The sequence below is a fragment of the Panthera pardus genome, unplaced genomic scaffold (genome assembly GCF_024362965.1).
Source record: "Panthera pardus isolate Hobbes unplaced genomic scaffold, ASM2436296v1 HiC_scaffold_6, whole genome shotgun sequence".
NCBI classification, from domain to species: domain Eukaryota; kingdom Metazoa; phylum Chordata; class Mammalia; order Carnivora; family Felidae; genus Panthera; species Panthera pardus.
The window spans coordinates 61,806,757-61,820,909 of NW_026526991.1; the positions used below are offsets into that span (position 1 = coordinate 61,806,757).

At 39.9% G+C, this 14,153-nt stretch overlaps 1 protein-coding gene across 5 annotated transcripts in view; it reads left to right on the plus strand.

Annotated features, from left to right (window-relative positions):
- Positions 1-10,842: 10,842 nt before the first annotated feature.
- The window catches only part of LOC109249202 (cyclic AMP-dependent transcription factor ATF-7), a 90,830-nt gene continuing 87,519 nt past the window's right edge, over positions 10,843-14,153 (plus strand). For 3 of the 5 annotated variants that reach the window (XM_053895660.1, XM_019419526.2, XM_053895664.1), the window contains exon 1: positions 10,843-10,972. The gene's annotated coding sequence lies outside the window, so the exon portion shown is untranslated. Of the gene's footprint in view, positions 10,973-11,203; positions 11,304-11,422; positions 12,607-14,153 lie in introns of those variants that run through there. The other 2 variants (XM_053895662.1, XM_053895661.1) reach the window with 2 other exon arrangements.

Here is a 14,153-nt window from a genome sequence, read left to right on the forward strand (position 1 = left end):
GTCTCTCTTTGTCTCAAAAATAAATAAACGTTAAAAAAAAATTAAAAAAAAAAAAAAAGAAATGAATAACAGAAGGAAACGGGGAACTCACAAATATGTGGAAATTAAACAACTCAATCCTATATAATCGATAGGTCAAAGAAAAAATTGCAAGTTAAATTAGGAAATACTTTGAGGGGCACCTAGTTGGTTCGGTCAGTAGAGCATGTGACTTGATCTTGAGGTTGTAAGTTCAAGCCCCATGTTGGGTGTAGGGCATACTTAAAAATAAAATCTGAAAAAAAATACTTCAAGGTGAATTAAAATGAAAACACAACCTATCAAAAACTTATGGAATGTAGTGAAAGTAATACAGGAAATTTTATAGCTACAAGTGAGTGTAGTAAATAGAAAAAAAATCTCAAATCAATTAGCTAAGCTAAAGAAAAAGAAGAGCAAGAGAAAAGGGGCATCTGGCTAGCTTAGTCGGTGGAGTGTACAACTCTTGATCTCAGGGTTGTGAGTTTGAGCCCCATGCTGGGTATAGAGATTTTTTTAAATTTATTTATTTTAAATGTTTTTAAAATTTATTTTGAGAGACAGAAAGAGATGGGAATGCAAGCTGGTGCAGCCACTCTGGAAAACAGTATGGAGGTTCCTCAAAAAACTAAAATAGAACTACCCTATGACCCAGCAATTGCACTACTAGGCATTTATCCACAGGATACAGGTGTGCTGTTTCAAAGGGACACATGCACCCCCATGTTTATAGCAGCACTATCGACAATAGCCAAAGTATGGAAAGAGCCCAAATGTCCATCAATGGATGAGTGGATAAAGAACATGTGGTATAGATATGCGATGGAGTATTACTCGGCAATCAAAAAGAATGAAATCTTGCCATTTGCAACTATGTGGATGTAACTGGAGGGTATTATGCTAAGTGAAATTAGTTCGTCAGAGAAAGACAAAAATCATATGACTTCACTCATATGAGAACCTTAAGAGACAAAACAGATGAACGTAAGGGAAGGGAAACAAAAATAATATAAAAACAGGGAGGGGGACAAAACAGAAGAGACTCCTAAATATGGGGAACAAACTGAGGGTTACTGGAAAGGTTGTGGGAGGGGGGATGGGATAAATGAGTAAGGGGCACTAAGGAATCTACTCCTGAAGTCATTGTTGCACTATATGCTAACTAATTTGGATGTAAATTTAAAAAAAATAAAAATAAAATTAAAAATAAATAAATAAAAATAAAATAAATAAAAAAAGAAAGAGAGAGAGACAGAACATGAGTCGGGGAGAGGCAGAGGGAGGGTGAGAGGATCCCAAGCAGGCTGGGTGCTATCAGCACAGAGCCTGAAGTGGGGCTCAGTCCCACAAACCATGAGATCATGACCAAAATCAAGAGTAGAACTCTTAATCAACTGAGCCACCCAGGTGCCCCGGGGTGTAGAAATTACTTTTTTAAAAAATCTTAAAAGGGGCACCTGGGTGGCTCAGTCGGTTAAGTGTCTGACTCTTGGTTTCGGCACAGGTCATGATCTTGTGGTTTCGTGAGTTCGAGCCCCACATCCAGCTTCACACCAGGAGTGTGTTTCTGTCGCACTATCTCTGTCTCAAAAGAAATAAGTAAGCTTTAAAAAAATTGAAAAGTAAATAATCTCAAAAAAAAAAAAAAGAAAAGAAAAAGAGGACCAAGAAGGAGAAGGAAGGAAATAATAGAGATTAGAGAATGAAATAGAGAATATAGAAATAATAGGGAGGATCAGTGAGGCCAAAAGTTGGTTTCTTTTGAAATGATCAACAAAATTGACAAAACTCTAACAAGACTGACAAAAATAAAAAGAGAGAGGAAAGAAAAGAAAAGATTCAACTTACTAAAAACGGGAATAAAAGAAAGTACATTACTTCAGCCTCACAGAAATAAAAAGGAGTATAAAGGAATATTATGAAGCATATGCCAAAAAAACTTAGCCTAAAAGAAATTGAAAAGTTCCTAAAAAGATACAGACTACAGAAGCCAACTCAAGAAATACAAATAGACCTATAACCAGTAAAGAGATTGAACCAGTAATAGCAAAACAAAACAAAACAAAACAAAACCCACAAAACTTCCCACAAAGAAAATCCTAGGATCATAGAAGAGGAAGCGACATTTCTCAATTCACTTTTTGAGGCTAGTATTATCCTGATATCAAAACTAGATAAAGACACCACAAGAAAACAAAACTACAGATTAGTATCTCTTAAATACACAAAAATATTCAACAAAATGCTTGTAAACAAAATACAGCAACATGCAAAAAGGATTATACACCATGACTAGGTGGGATTTATTCCCCAAATGCAAGCTTGGTTTAATATATGAAAATCAATCAACGTAATACACCATGCTAATAGGATAAGGAGAAAAATTACACTAGTATCTCAATGGGTGTATTTTCTAAATGCATTTAATACCCTTTCATGATAAAAACACAGCAATCTAAGAATAGAAACAAACATCTTTAATGTGATAAAGGGCATCTACAACAAACCTACTGTTAATATTTTCTTTTTAATTTAATTTAAATTCTATTTTATTTTAGAGAGAGAGTGTGCGAGCAGGGGAGAGGGGCAGAGGGAGAGAGAAAGAGAGAGAATCTTAAGCAGGCTCTATGCTCAGCACAGAGGCTGACGCAGGGGTCGATCCCACAATCCTGAGATCATGATCTGAGCTGAAATCAAGCATCAGATGCTTCACCAACTCAGCCAACCAGGTACCCACTACTGTTTATCTTTAATGAGATAAACGGCATCTACAAGCTTACAGTTATCAGCATACTTAATGGTGACAGACTAAAATCTTTCCCCCTAAAATCAGGAACAAGACAAGGATACTCATACTCACCACTTCCATTCAAATTTTATTGAAGGTTTTAGCTACAGGAATTAAGCAAAAAACAAGAAATAAAAAGCATCTAGATTGAAAATGAAGAAGTAAAAAAACTATCTCTATTTGCAAGCGATCCTCAGGAATCCACAAGAAATCTATTAAAGCTCATAAATAATGCAGCGAGATTGCAAGGTACAAGTTCAGTGTATAAAAATTAATTGTGGGGTGCCTGGCTCAGTCCACAAAGCATGTGACTCTTGATCTTGGGGTTGTGAGTTTGAACCATATGTTGGGTGTAGAGATTACTTTAAAAAATTAATTGTATTTTTATATAGTAGCAATAAACAATCTGAAAATGAAATTAAGGAAACAATTTCATTTACAATAGCATCAAAAGGAAAAATACTTATGGATAAATTTAACAAAATAAGAGAAAGATTTGTACACTGAAAACTACAAAACATATTTCAAAGAAATTAAGAAGACCAAAATAGGGGCGCCTGGGTGGCTCAGTCGGTTGGGCGTCTGACTTCGGCTCAGGTCATAATCTCACGGTTCATGAGTTTGAGCCCCACGTCGGACCCTGTGCTGACAGCTTGGAGCCTGGAGCCTGCTTCGGATTCTGTGTCTCCCTCTCTCTCTGCCCCTCTCCTGCTTGCACTCTGTCTCTCTCTCTCTCTCTCTCTCAAAAATAAAAATAAGTATTAAAAAATAAAAAAAAAAAGAAGGCCAAAATAAATGGAAAGACATCCTATGTTCGTGAATTGGAAGACTTAACATTATTAAGGTGGTAATACTCCCCAAATGGATACAGATTCAATACAATCTCCATCAAAAAATTTTTTTTAATTTAATTTTTAAAAAGAATTTCAAGTTAGTTAACATATGGTGTAGTCTTAGCTTCAGGAGAACCCAGTGATTCATTTCTTACATATGACACCTAGTACTCATCCCGAAAAGTGACCTCCTTAATGCCTGTCACCCATTTAAACCCCCCCCCCACACACACACACACTCCCCTCCAGCAACCCTCAGTTTGTTCTGTGTATTTAAGTCTCTTGTGGTTTGCCTCCCTGTCTGTTTTTATCTTATTCCCCCCCTCCCCTATGTTCATCTGTTGAGTTTCTCAAATTCCACATATGAGTGAAAGCATGTGATATCTGTCTTTGTCTGACTTATTTCACTTAGCATAATATATACCCTCCAGTTCCATCCATGCTGTTGCAATTGGCAAGATTTCATTCTTTTTCATCACTGAGTAGTATTCCATTGTAAATATGTACCACATCTTGTAAATATATACCGTTTGGGCTCTTTCCATAATTTGGCTATTGTTGATAACACTACTATAAACATTAGGGTGCATGTGCCCCTTTGAATCAGCATTTTTGTATCCTTTGGATAAATTCCTAGTAGTACAATTGCTGGGTCATAGGATAGTTCTATTTTTAATTTTTTGAGGAACCTCCATACTGTTTTCCAGAGTGGCTGCATCAGTTTGCATTCCCACCAACAGTGCAAAAGAGTTCCCCTTTCTCCACATCCTTACCAACATCTGTTGTTTCCTGAGTTATTCATTTTAGCCATTCTGACCAGCATGAGGTGATATGTCATTGTGGTTTTGATTTGCATTTCCCTGATGATGAGTGATGTTGAACATCTTTTCATGTGTTTGTCATCTGGATGTCTTCTTTGGAAAAGCGTCTATTCATGTCTCTTGCCCATTTCTTCATTAGGTTATTTGTTTTTTTTCCATCAAAATCTTAACTGGCTCTTTTGCAGAAACTGACAAACTGATTCTAAAATTCATATGGAAATGCAAGGGACCCAGAATATCCAAATCAATCTTGAAAAAGAAGAACCAAGTTCGAGGACTCTCACTTCCCAATTTCCAAACTTACTATAAAACCAGAGTTATTGAGCTATTTTGATATGGCATAAAAATAGACCTAAGGAACAATAGAACAGAATTGAGACTCCAAAAATAAGCCCAAATATTTAAGGTCAACTGATTTTGATGAGTGCCAAGGTAATTCAATGAAGACAGAATAATCTTTTCAACAAATGGTATTGGGACAACTGAGTATCTATTTGCAAAAGAATGAAATTGGATCCCTACCTTATACCATATAGAAAGAGTTATCTTAAAATGGCTCAAAGATCTAAATACAGAAGCTAAAACTATAAAAATCTTAGAATAAAATACAAGCGTAAATCTCTGTGTTCTTAGATTACTGTTGTATACCAACGGTACAAACAAGCAAAAATAAATTGGACCTTACCAAAATTAAAAACTTTTGTGTTTCAGAGCAGCTGGCTGCCTCAGTCAGTAGAACGTTGGATTCTTGATCTTGGAGTCATGAGTTCAAGTCCCCATTGGGTGGAGAGATTACTTAAAAAAATAAAAAATTTAAAAATTAAAGACTAAAACTGTTTTTTTTTTTAATTTTTTTTTAACGTTTATTTATTTTTGAGACAGAGAGAGACAGAGCATGAACGGGGGAGGGTCAGAGAGAGGGAGACACAGAATCTGAAACAGGCTCCAGGCTCTCAGCTGTCCGCACAGAGCCCGACGCAGGGCTCGAACTCACGGACCGCGAGATCATGACCTGAGCTGAAGTCGGCTGCTTAACCGACTGAGCCACCCAGGCGCCCCTAAAACTGTTTTTTAAAAAACTTGTGGGGTGCCTGAGTGGCTCAGTGGTTAAGCATCCAATTCTTGATTTCAACTCAGGTCATGATCTCACCATTTGTGAGTTGGAGCCTCTGCACTGACAGCATGGAGCCTGCTTGGGATTCTCTCTTTCCCTCTCCCTCCACCCCTCCCCAACTCGCACTCAAAATAAAAATAAATAAAACTTAAAAAAAATTTTCTGCTTCAAAATAAACACCATCACCATCAGAAAGTGAAGAGACAACTCATAGAATGGGAGGAAATATTTGCAAATCATATATCTGACAAGAGTCTAGTATCTAGAATATATAAAGTGCTTTTATAACTTAATAATAGAAAGACAACGCAATTACAAAAAGGGCAAAGGATCTGAATAGACATTTCTCCAAAGAAGATATATAAGTGCCCAATAGGCACATGAAGTGACATTCAATATTGTAAGTCATTAGGGAAACGTAAATAAAAACTACAGTGAGAGACTATTTCACACTCACTGGGATGGTGAGAATCAAGAAGATGGACAATATAATGTTGGTGTGTAGATGCAGAGGGATTAGAACCTTCATACATTGTTGGTGGGAATGTAAAATGATGCAGCTGCTTTTGAAAAATCTGGCATTTCTCAAAAAGTTAAATACTTACCACATGACTCAACAATTCCATTCCTCAGTATTTATCATGAGAATTGAAAACAATACTCGCCTAAAAGCTTGTATATGATGCTCAAAGCAAAATTATTTTACAATACCAAAAAAATGGGTACAACCCAAAAGTCCATCAACTGATGAATAAACAAAACTTGGTATATCCATTCAATGGGATGTTATTCTGCCATGAAAGGAATGAAGTGTTGATGCACACGGACATGAATGAACCTCAAAAACATTACATTAAATGAAAGAAGCCAGACATGTTTTCAGATATTATAAGGATCAGATATTATATTATTCCATATACTTAAAATGTCCATAACAGGCAAATCCACAGACAGAAAGTAGGCTGATGGTTGCCAGGGGCTGGTGAGGGGGCAAATGGAGAGTGACTATTAGTGAGTATGGGCTTTCTTTTTTGAGGTGATGAAAATTTTCCAGAATTAGAAACTGGTGATGGTTGCATAACTTTGTAAGTATACTAAAAATCACTAAGTTGTATACTTTAAAAGGTGAATTTTGTGGTATATGCATTACATCTCAATAAAAAAATACGACTGGGACAATCGTGGAATTTTACCAAGATAGAGAAAACTAGGGACACATGTGGGAGAGAAAGGCAGAATTTGTTTTGGACATGGCGAAGTTTGAAATAGCCATTAGATCGCACTCTATGTTAACTAATTAATATTTAAGTCAATCAAACAAACAAATAAAAACAAACAAAAAAGAAATACCCATCGGAGGGGCCCCTGGGTGGCTCAGGAGCATCTGACTCTTGGTTTCAGCTCAGGTCATGAACTTACGGTTTGTGGGGTTGACCCATGTCTGGCTCCACACTGACAGCAGGGAGCTTGCTTGGGATTCTGTCTCTCCCTTTTTCTCTGCCCCTCCTCCCCTCCGAACCCAAACCAAATAAATAAACTAGCGCGCGCGCGCACACACACACACACGCAAAACAAAAAAGAAATACCCATTAGATATCCAAGTGGATTTCTGAAGTATGTAATTGGAAATATTAGTCTTCAGTTCAGGGGAGAGGTAGGGGTTGGAGATATAAACTTGGAGGAAAATGAATTAATACATGTAAAACACTTCAAATGGTTCCTGGAGGCTCAGTCCGTTAAATGTCTGACTTTGGCTCAGGTCATAATCTCAGAATCTGTGTCTCCCTCTCTCTGCTGCTCTCCTGCTCACACTCTGTCTCTCTCTCTCAAAAATAAATAAACATTAAAAATTTTTTTTAATTTTTTTTTAATGTTTATTTTTGAGACAGAGAGAGACACAGAATGAGCAGGGAAGGGGCAGAGAGAGAGGGAGACACAGAATGTGAAGCAGGCTCCAGGCTCTGAGCTGTCAGCACAGAGCCTGATGCGGGGCTCGAACTCACGAACTGTGAGATCATGACCTGAGCCGAAGTCGGACGCTTAACCGACTGAGCCACCCAGGCACCCCAAAAATTTTTTTAAAAAATAAAATAAAATGGTTCCTGGAACACAGCAAGATCTATAAATGTTAGCTACTATATTTATTATTTTGTATGTATAGAGTAATAGTCAATTGTCCAAACACAATTTGTAGAATCCTTTACTCCCTGACTTTTTTTTTTTAAGATTTTATTTTTAGGTAATCTCTAGACCCGGTATGGGGTTCAAACTCACAATCCTGAGATCAAGAATTGCAGGCTCCACTGACTGAGCCAGCCAGGCACCCCTAACCTCTACATTTTTTTTTTTTTTTTTTTTTGAGAGAGAGAGAGAGAAAGAGAGAGAACTGGGGAGGGGCAGAGAGAGAGGGAGAAAGAGAATCCCAAGTAGGCTCCACACTGTCAGCACAGAGCCTGATGCAGGGCTCCATCTCAGAAACCATGAGATTATGACCTAACTGAAACCAGGAGTCAGACGCTTAAACCACTGGGCCACCCAGGTGCCCCTTTACTCCCTGATTTTTAATGCCACTTCTGTTATATACAAATCTCCCATTTCACTGAGGATTTGTTTCTATTGTTGCATTCTTTTAACTAGGAATTGTTTCAGGGGAGAGTAGATTGGAAGCCAAGACTTCTCTCAACTTTTCTCAATTCATTTCACAAGAACATAAGTGGTTCTATGCTTCTGTTTCACCTTTGTTACCTAGGGAGAAATCACCTGGATTCTTTCTACTTTTTAGAGGGTGCTATGAGGATGGACGATATCCCAGGAAGGAAGTTCAGAAAGCCAACTAATATAACGCTGTAGAGGGAAGTTACCTGAGAGAAAATAGATTCCATTGGTAGTACTTTGGGTCAATTCTACTTAAAATTATGGTAACTTTTTAAAGTTGATTTTTTTTTTTTTTTCAACGTTTTTTATTTATTTTTGGGACAGAGAGAGACAGAGCATGAACGGGGGAGGGGCAGAGAGAGAGGGAGACACAGAATCTGAAACAGGCTCCAGGCTCCGAGCCATCAGCCCAGAGCCTGACGCGGGGCTCGAACTCACGGACCGCGAGATCTGACCTGGCTGAAGTCGGACGCTTAACCGACTGCGCCACCCAGGCGCCCCAAAGTTGATTTTTGTTTGGTTGGTCTTTTCATTGTGGCAAAACCCCATGTAACATAAAATGTGCCATCTTGGGGGTCCCTGGCTGGCTCAGTTGGAAGAGCATGTGCCTCTTGATCTCAGGGTTGTGAGTTCCAGCCCCAAGCTGAGTGTAGAGATTACTTAAAAATAAAATCTTTGGGACAACTGGGTGGCTCATTTGGTTGAGTGTCAGACTCTTGAATTTGGCTCAGGTCATGATCCCAACCTCAGGCTCTGTTCTGAGCACAGTGCCTGCTTGAGATTCTTTTCCCCTCTCTCTCTTTGTTCCTCCCTCCACTCCTCCCTACTCATGTGTGCTCTCTTTCTCTTTCTAAAAAAAAAAAAAAAAAATATATATATATATATAATAAAAATCTTAAAAAAATAATAATAATTGAAAGCTTATTTATTTATTTTGAGAGAGAGAGCGTACACAGGAGGGACAGAGAGAAGGGGAGAGAGAGAATCCTAAGCAGGCTCTGCAATGTCAGTGCACAGCCTGATGCAGGACTCGATCTCAGGAACAGTGAAATCATGACCTGAGCTGAAATCAAGAGTTGGGACACTTAACCCACTGAGCCACCCAAGCACCCCTAATTTTTTTTTTTAAAGTACCATCTTGGTTACCACATGAGAAAAAATTTTAATATAGTCTTTCCATTTGATGCTTTACCTAAAATCGTCCCAAGGCTGTCTTCTCATAATTCAACTGCTGGTGCAAACATGTTCCTTCTTCAAAGAGGCCTTCTCGACACCAGGAGTAAAAGTTGCTTCCCCACCTCCCCACTTTCTGTCTCATTACCCTGAAAGCACTCTTCACTACTGACATATTTGTGTTTATTGGGTTATTAACTGTCTCCCCTTCCCCACAAAGATATAACTTCTACCAGAGCCGGGACTTGGTCTGTCTGCTCGTCTCCCCATGCCTAGAACAGTGCCTTGCACATACTATGTCCTGTTAAGTATTTGTTGAAATACTTACTGAATAATATAGTGTTCTTTAATTCCCAGTGCTATATATTTTATCTCACTTGATCATTACAACTCTTTGAGTAAAATGGGATTACTAGCCCCAGAGTAAAGAGATTCAGAGAATCATCTCGCTGGAAGTCACAGGCTAACTAAATAACAGGGTTGGGACTGCTTAGGTAGGTGGCTTGTTTTTTCCAATACATTCACTCCAGTTCTAGGGCTAAGGGCATTTCACACTACTTTCCATTTAAGGAAGTGATAACTCTGGAGGAGAGTAGAAACAACCTGCACATTTATTTATAAGTCGCCAGTTCCCTTACCATCCCCACCCCTTATGCAGTCACACACATAGCAGAGTTATGGCCACACTGATATTATTCTAAGTGCAAAGAAGAAAATGCAATTACTCAACTGTTTGGCAACCTGAATCCCCTTGTGTATCCGCCTCAAGTCCCTCCCCGCCCCCTTTTTCTTTTAAAACAGCTTCATTTAGGTATAATCTTTCATTTTTCTTTTTTTCAAGTTTATTTTGAGAGAGAGAGAGAGAGAGAGAGAGAGAGAGAGAGAGAGAGAGAGAGAATCCCAATCAGGCTCCGTCTCTCGGCTGGAGCTCATAGCCCAAATCAAGAGTCTGATGCTGAATCAACTGAGCCACCCAGGTACCCCAAAACTCTTGTTATTCAAGTGTGCTCCTTTAGCGGCCAAGGGAGGGGAAACCAAAGTGCGCTCCTTTTAAATAATCTCATTCCCTAGTATGTTTACTTGAATATACACTTTTGAGTTTATTTATTTAAGGGATCGCTATACCCCAGGTGGGGCTTGAACTCATGACCTTAAGATCAAGAATCGCATCCTCTTCTACCAGGCGCCCCTTTACGCTACCTTTTGGATCTCCACCACTACAGGCATCTGGAAGGATTCCCTTTCCCTTTCGTTTTACCCCTATATTCCACAGCCAAACACGTGTAACCTGTGTGTACCGAATTCGCTCAGCCTCTCTCCCCAGTCGAGCCCGACCCACCGAAAGCCTGGCCCCTTCTTTTTTCCGGAGCCCCGCCTTTCGGCCCCTTTCCAACTTAGGTCCTACGGATCTCGCCCTTCCTCCCCCAGCACCCCCCACATCTCGCGAGAGGTGAGAGCCCCTGGCCGGACGAGAAGAAAGTATCTGCTCCGCTGAGGGGGGAAAGAAGGAGCTGGAGACAGATTGTGGGACCGAACGCGGGCGGGCGGGAGGCGACGGAGCTACCAGCGGGTGAGTTCTTTTAACATTAACTAGTCCATGATCTGGCAGAGTCTCCCTTTCAACTCTGGCCAGTCCCAGTGTCCCAGGCCGGGGTCTCCCCTCCCAGTCTGTGTTGGACGGGGGCGCTGAGGCGGTGGCCGGGCCCAGTCTGAGGAAGTGGGTGGGGCATGGGCTAACGCCGACCAATAAAAGAGAAGGAAGCTACGATTGGCGGCGATGAACACTAATGAGAGATCGTCCTTACCTTGCGGAGTGCCGCCCCTCTTCTCTCCCTCCTACCGCCTCCTTCCTTTGGGGGGGAAGGCGGGGCCAGAGGCCTGAAGTGTGGGGAGAACTTGGGGTAAGTAGCCCCGGGGGGCACAGGGCGTGGCAAGGAGAGGGGAGTTGAATCCTGAGGGAATGGAAGTCTGGTAGAGCCTAATGGGAGGATCAGGGGATGGAGTGGAACGGGAGGAAGGGGAAGGGTACTAAATTGGTTGAAGACCCAGGCTTATCAAAGAGTGGTGTTAGGAGCTTGGCATTGGAAGAGCCAGGGGTAATAGGCAGGAGATAGGGAGAGTAGGTGAAAACATGGCACTGGGTTTGGTTGGAAAGATAGGTAGGAGTAAATCATTGGAAATGGGAGTCCTGGCATTTCGACAGCATTATGAAAAAGCATAGGGACAGGATTTCAGAGAGAAAGTCTGAATTTGGAGAAGATTCAGTGAATGAGTTTAGGAAGTTAATAGGGGTGGACTTAGTAGTCAAAAAGCATCGGTTTTGAGAAGGGTGTAGGAATTCAGAGGGGGTAAAGGAGGTGGTGTTTGGAAACGAGACAGCTGATAGATAACGTTTTTAGCCTAGGTAACAGAAGCAGCCTAGGATATTGATTCGGGGCTTTTGGTGTATAGGGCACCTAGTCTGGTGACCAGCTTGCAAGAATAGTGGGATAGGGGTACAGGAGGAGAAAAATAGAACAATTTCATCACTTCTATTGTGATTTCCTTTCTCTCTCTCTTCCTTTTCCTACACTCATATCTTCCTAAACTCAGGGATGGGGGCTTGGGACTTAAGCAGCCCAAGTTGGAGCCCCATTGGGAGTCATATGTTGCTCTGAATTGCTTGTTATGTTCTCTGACTGGGGTGTTTACTACCCAGGGCACCTCCTACCCAGATTTCCGCGTTGCTACTTTCCTAACTTTAAAAGTTTGTTTTCTACTTAATAGAGGAGTATTTTAGTATCTCCGACGGTTGTGTCCTAGTAAGTGTAGGGTTGTGGGGGTCTGCAGAGCTTTCTGGGCAAGCTCGCTTGATTCTTATGTTTAAAAACTTTGCAGTAGTATAAGTAAAGTAATTCTTATAAAGACATCGGTCTTTCCAGTTCTTGTAAGCACAGAAAAATATACTAAATTGAAGTTTGTTTTGTTAAATGTCATATCCACTTATATTCTTGAAGAGTTGTTAAATGGATGGTTGTAGTTAGTTTTCATTAGCTTATATATTTTAAATGGTATAAATAAGATGGGCATGTATTTCAGGAAAGTGAAAAAAATTCAGTTTCTTCCTTTGTGTCTAGACTCAGAAGCTAAAGATATGTCATAATATCTTAGGGCAAGTGTTGAGGAAATCAAACACAATTTGTACTTAAACATGGAGGATGTAAGGTAAGTGGAGACTATTGCGAAATGTAACATGTCTGTAAGAAAAGAAGCTAAAGAAAAGTTTGGCAGCTATACTAAGTAGTCTTACCAGTTCTTAATTCTGTACAGCAAAGGGACAAGCCTTTGCCCTTTGTTTGATAGTTGTGTATTTAATAATGGATTGAACCAATGCAGCCAATTAATTAATAACTTCTTCTCTATTGCATAGATTTGTCTTTTCCATCCTACTCTTCTCCTTTTACTTTTGAGAAGCAAAATAATGTCTGAAATGCCGGTAAAGCTGTTACATAAAGAGAAACTGGAGTGTGTTGCTTTGTATTAACCTTCGGTTTTCAGGGACCATTTGAAGCTTTTTCTCCTGGCCAGAAAGTTGCCCCTACAACACATTAAGACTAATTAATTACTGACACTTTGGCATTAATTACTGAATTGGGTTCCGGTATTTCACATTTACAGCAGTTCTGTTGGGCATTCAGACGTCTTTGCGGTTTGCCTGACAGCAGCACAAAAAAATATACAGTGAAGAAGCAAAGTCCCTTGTTTTATTCTCCCATCCTAGAATTTGTGATGGCTTTAACTTGGGCACTATTAAATGCAAGATTCTTTTTTCCTTCATTAGTGTTAACACCTAGCAGAAAGCTAGAGAGTGCTAATATTCCTCATCTTTAAGCTTGTGGATCAAAGGTTACATCCTGTGATGTTTCGGTGTTGTAATTTTTAAGCATTTTGGTTTACCATTGCTTTTAAATGTTCACGGATACTGCTCTTGTACCTCCTTTCTCTTTCCTCTCCCGCTTCCAAAATGAAAATTGTTTTTTTCAACCAACTCTTAAGCTATACTGCTTTGCCTCAAGTAAAGTCCCTGGCTCTGCCTGAACACAGCTGCTCTGAAGTTCTCACAAGTTACTGTTTTGTACATGTCAAGACTGAGTTTTTCCTAGGCTTCAGTAGGAGGGAGTCAGTGTTCAAGCAGCCTCATCCACGCCTGATAAGGAGGAGTCTTCTCCTTGCAAGGAAGTTTTAGGTGGAGCAAATAGCATTGCCTTGTACATGCATAACAAAGACAGCTCTCTTCTTGAGACTAGTTGGCAGGCTGGCATATAATTGTCCCTTATCCCTTGATAAAGGTACTAAAGTTAAGATGCAGATGTTGTTTCTTTGAGAAAAACAAATGCAGCATTCATTAAGAAAGAAGAAGCATTAATTTCTTTTGTTGTTGGTTTCTCTGAAAATGGTATTATGATTTTAGAGTTCATGAAAAAGTCTTCCATCGGGGTACCTGGCTGGCTCAGTCGGTGTAGCTTGCGACTTTTGATCTTGGGGTCATGAGTTCAAGCCCCATGTTGGGTGTAGAGAGAGAATACTAAAAAAATAAATAAATAAACTTTAAAAAAGAGAAAAGGTCTTCCACCTATTTAGAAACATGTCAAGGAAAACAATTTTTAAGCATCCGGTTTTTGAATTTTGTCTTCCTGCAGCAGGCTTCTTTGGGGATCAATATATTCATGAAATGTGAAAATACATTATATTTGGAATCCCTGGTAGTTGGG